Genomic DNA, 6000 nt, shown 5'->3' with positions numbered 1-6000 from the left:
AGAAATGACACTTTGCTACAATGTTGTGTAGTTAATGTACAGCTTGTATAACAGTGTAAATTTGCTGTCCCCTCAAAATAACTCAACACACAGCCATTAATGTCTAAACCGCTGGCAACAAAAGTGAGTACACCCCTAAGTGTAAATGTCCAAATTGGGCCCAATTAGCCATTTTCCCTCCCCGGTGTCACGTGACTCGTTAGTGTTACAAGGTCTCAGGTGTGAATGGGGAGCAGGTGTGTTAAATTTGGTGTTATTGCTCACTACTTTACATTGTAGCAATGGACATGGTTGCCATGGACATTCTCAAGTTTCCAGGCAGAAAGAACAGTATATATAATATAAATGTGCATGCAGGGCACTGGACAAAGTATTGAGGATAAAAAGGATGTGAAATTATTTGATACAGTAATGTAATCTTACAGATTACAATGTACTATATGTGTTCTGTATTTTTCACTATTTTGAATTTGCCGCCAGGGTCTGCCCCCGTGCGTCACGACGCTCGCAGGGAACGGAGCCCGCCACAGTAATACATTGGGCAGAGGGCACAGCCCGCGAACACAGCGAATGGAAATCGCAGGATGCTGGGTACAAGGTAAGTAACTTTGCCTGGATCCTGCGATGCAATCCCGAGTGTGGCTCGGGGTACCGCTTTTTTTAATTAAAATTCCCCCCCGAGCCACACTCAGGATTACCGCCAGGGAGGTTAATTTACCAGGAGTGATGGTGTGGTGTGACTTGTCAGCACATGGAATAATTGGACCATTCTTTTTTGATGGTAACATAACAGGTGCCCGTTACTTGAGCTTGCTGCTGGAATCTGTCATGCCATGTATTCAAGAAGATTTTGGAGATGTTGGCTTTTATTTCCAACAAGATGGCGCACCACTACACTACCATCGTGATGTAATGCTGCGAACACATGATCGGATTTTCCGTTGGAAAAACCTTAGATGTTTTTTCCGACGGAATTCCGCTCAAGCTTGTCTTCCATACAAACGGTCACACAAAAGCTCTCTGAACTTTCGACCGTCAAGAATGCGGTGACGTACAACACTACGACGAGCTGAGAAAATTAAGTTCAATGCTTCCGAGCATGCGTCAAATTGTTTCCGAACATGCGTCGGAATTTTGCGACAGACAAATTGCCACATTGCCAAATTTCGGATTGGAATTTTTTCAGTCGGAAAATTTGAGAACCACTTTTCAAATTTTTGCTGGCGGAAATTCCTATAGGAAAAGTTTGATGGAGCCTACACACGGTCAGAATTTCCGACCAAAAGCTCAAATTTTTAATGTTGGAAAATCCGATTGTGTGTCCGCGGCATAAGGGTCTATCTTGATGAGAAGCTGTCAAACAGATGCATCGGACAAAGAGGTTCAGTAGAATACCTTCTGGGTTCATCAGACCTCATGCCACTGGACTTTTTTGATATAGGGATTTCTAAAATTACAAAACCAGCAACCGTTGATGAATTAAGAGTGATCATGGAAAGAGAATGCGCCCAAATGGCAAACAAAATGATTCTCAATGTTTGTAATTCTATGCTTCATGTTATCAACAATGCCTGGAGCAGAATGGTCATCAGTTTGACAACAGATAATAAGTATGAAAAGTACATTTATGTATTTTATTTTAAAATTTAAAAGTAAACTGTATGATAATAAATATTGGCTTTATAAACACTTAAATTGTTTATACGTTTTTTGGGACACTATATATATACAGTATGTACAGTATATATAGTATATATATATAGCATTAGCAACTTATAGCAATTATTGGTAAAATCCTTTTTGCGGATATGGCCTAAATACTGTAAAATATCAATTCTTTCATAAAAATTTTTTTTTAACTTCACCATTTACAAGTATAAATTTACTATGTCTTTCCTAATACATTTTTTTTTGTATAGCTACAATTTTAATATAAGAAAATTTAGGAAAAAACAATAATCTGATACTTGATATAAAAAATAAAAATCTACAACAATTTTTATATTGTGCATATAAATTCAATGTTTCACAACATGATAATAATTGGTCAAATCCTTTTTGTGGATATGGCCTAAATACTGTAATCCATTTTTAAAAAACATATTTTTTAAATGATTGTCACCATTTACAAGTATAAATTTACTATGGCTTTCCTAATACAATCTTTTTTAGTATGGCTACAATTTTAATATAAGAACATTTTGGAAAAACACTTAGGGCCAGATCCACGTAGCGGATCGTAATTTTAGTCTGGCGTATCGTATAGTATTAACGCTACTCCGCCGCAACTTTGAGAGGCAAGTGCTGTATTCACAAAGCACTTGCCTCTAAAGTTACGACGGCGTAGCGTAAATCTGCCAGCGTAAGGGCGCGGAATTCAAATGTTAAAGATGTGGGCGTGTTTTATGTTAATTTTACTTGACCCGACATAATTTACGTATTTTCTGAACGGCGCAGGCGCCGTCCGTGGGGGTATCCCCGTGAACGTCATTCTACGCAAAGCCCTATTCGCGAACGACTTACGCAAACAACGTAACATTTTCAAATTTCGATGCGGGAACGACGGCCATACTTAACATTAAGTACGCCTCATATAGCAGGGGTAACTATACGCCGAAAAAAGCCTTACGGAAACAACGTAAAAAAATGCTCCGGCCGGACGTATAGGTTCATGGATCGCCGTATCTAGCTAATTTGCATACTCAACGCGGAAATCGACAGAAACGCCACCTAGCGGCCAGCGTAAATATGCACCTTAGATCCGACGGCGTACTAAGACGTACGCCAGTCGGATCTAGCCCAGCTTCAGGCGTATCTTGTTTTGTGGATACAAAACAAAGATACGCCGGAGAAAACTAGCAGTTACGCGGCGTATCAATAGATACGCCAGCGTAACTGCTTCGTGGATCTGGGCCATAATCTGGTACTTGATATAAAAACAAAATAATAATTCTACATCAATTTTTATATTGTGCATATAAATACAATATTCCACAACAATAATTATTGTTCAAATTCTTTTTGCAGATATGGCCTAAATACTGTAATCAATTCTTTCATCCAATTTTTTTTTATCGTCGCCATTTACAAGTATAAATTTACTATGGCTTTCCTAATACAATTTTTGTAGTATAGCTACAATTTTAATATAAGAACATTTTGGAAAAACACATAATCTAATACTTGATATATATATATAAAAAAAATTCTACAACAATTTTTATATTGTGCATATAAATACAATGTTCCATAACATGAAAACTGAATATTTATTCATCTGAATCTGCAGTGTTATATAAAAAATGGTGTCAACGTTGATCATAATCATATTTCATTGCTTCTTACAAAGGAAGAGCGTATTTGAAGAAGAATTGTACATTATTTAAAGGGTTTCCGATTGTGCCATAATAATAATGATTCCTCAACTCTTTTATTACCAGGGAGACGTTTATTTAAAATACCCAAAATTATAAACATGTCATCATGATAAGAGAACACTGAATCACCTGAACCTGCAGTCCTCTACCAAATAAATTGTGGCATTTTTGATCATAATCATATTTTACTTTTTCTTACAAAAGAAGAGAAGTTTGGATGGACAACTATACAGCATCTAAAGTGTTTCAGATTGTGCCATTTTTCTTTAAAACAGAATATAAACTATACATTTTTGTTATTTCACTCACAATATATTTCACATGCCTGTTAATAAATATAATTATTATCACAGTGATATATAATGATGACCATTTACACTCCCCCATGTATCTGTTCCTCTGTAATTTATCCATTGTAGATATTTGTTTTACGACAGTCACTGTTCCCAAACTTCTACACATGTTACTTACTGACAATAATACAATATCATTTACTCAATGCTTTACTCAGTTCTGCTGTCACTTATTATTTGGCACCAGTGAAAATATTATTTTATTCATCATGGCCTATGACCGATATGTTGCTATCTGTAAGCCTTTGCATTATCACCAAATTTTAGGAAGAAAAAACTGTTTGATGCTCATTGTAGGCACCTGGGTCTCTGCTTGTATTAATTCTTTATTAATGACAAAGGCAGCGTCAGCTATGTCGTTTTGCAGTTCAAAAATAATTCATCAACTTTTCTGTGATGTGAAAGCTCTGGCCAAGATCTCATGTACCGGGACTGAAATGTTCTTCATGTTGCTTTACCTGGAGATGCTGTTGTTTGGCTTTGTTGGCATCATCTTTAAAATTAATTCAAGAGAAGGAAAGAGAAGGAAAGAGAAAACTCTTCTCCACCTGCTCATCCCACCTCATCGTAATGCTCCTCTACTATGCAAATATAGCATCTGTAGTACTGATTCCACAATCTCGGTACTCAGAGGTCCTGGAGCAAATCTGCACTGCGCTATACACGGCAGTGACACCCATGTTAAACCCTCTGATTTACACCATACGTAATAAAGAAGTCACGAGTGCCCTAATGAGATTGGTTAAGGGCAAATGAACTCTGAAGCCTTAAAAATATAAAAAAAATAGTATTAAAAAATACAAATTTAAAACTGAAAAAAAGGAAAAAAATGTATTATTATTAGACATTTGCAGAATTAAAAAAATCATTTCGATTCGTTATTTTTTTTAAAAAAATTGTTTTTGTTAAATTTGTTTAATCCGTTTAATGTGTTTTCAAAATTCGTTTTGTTTATTCATATTCAAATTCGAATTCGGATCGATTCGAATAGTTTTCAAATCAATTTTGAAAAGTTTTCAAATTCAAATAGTTTTCCAATTTCTAATTTCCAATAGCTGCTGACGGAACCCACGTCTACGCCCCCCAAAATTCCCACAGCCAATGGTTGCGTGAATGCAGCACATCTCTTCCGGGCGGAAGCAGTGTATGACACTGACGTGAAAACACCCGGGGCTGATGACCGGCTTATTGAGTGTCCCCGTAACCACAAGTCACCAAAACTCATCCTCCTGCTTCCTTGACCTCCATTTAAATAATAGGATTACTAAAAAAATTAATTAAAACATAGAACATAATGGGCCAGATTCAGATAGGTTACGCGGATCTAAAGATCCGCTGACCTATCTGATTTACGTTACGCCGCCGCAAGTTTTTGAGGCAAGTGCTTTATTCAGAAAGCACTTGCCTCTAAAGTTGCGGCAGCGCATCGTAAATCCCCCGGCGGAATTCAAATGATGTCGCAAGGACGTCATTGGTTTCGACGTGAGCGTAAAATAACGTCCAGCTCTTTTCTGAATCGACTTACGCAAACAACGTAAAATTACAAAACTCGGCGCGGGAACGAAGGCCATACTTAACATAGGATACCCCTCACATAGCAGGGATAACTATATGCTGGAAAAAGCCGAACGCAAATGACGTAAAAAAAAATGCGCCGGGCGGTCGTTCGTTTCTGAATCGGCGTAACTCTTTATTTGCATATTCCTCGCGTATACAAATGGAAGCGCCACCTAGCGGCCAGCGTGAGATTGCAGCCTAAGATCCGACGGTGTAAGTCACTTACACCTGTCGGATCTTAGGGAGATCTATGCGGAACCTGATTCTATGAATCAGGCGCATAGAATCGACCGACGGAACTCCGACATACGCCGGCGTGTCTCTATCTGAATCTGGCCCAATGTTTTCACAATATTTTCACAAAAGCGGTTGAATGGCTAAACAAAATAAAACAATTGTAAATATTATTAAAATTATTAAAAGAGAGCATATACATATAACTTAATGGGTGACCCTAAGTTTATATATCACATATGCAAAAATACTTCAGCACTTTATATAAGTATATCTCTATATCAAATTAAAGTATATCCCACATATATATGTAGACCTAAAACCTATTACCATAGATAGCAGTGTGTTAATTCCCATATTAAGTGTCACAACTGATTGACACCAATGTACCAACTTTACATACGGGAAAGACAAAACAACCCAACACCTTCTATCCTTCCACACCACTAACATAGTGTGTAGAAGAAGAAAAGCTGTAC

The sequence above is a fragment of the Rana temporaria genome, chromosome 6, assembly GCF_905171775.1.
Source record: "Rana temporaria chromosome 6, aRanTem1.1, whole genome shotgun sequence".
Taxonomy (NCBI): domain Eukaryota; kingdom Metazoa; phylum Chordata; class Amphibia; order Anura; family Ranidae; genus Rana; species Rana temporaria.
The sequence above is the reverse complement of the archived record's forward strand: the minus strand, read 5'-3'. Positions refer to the sequence as shown.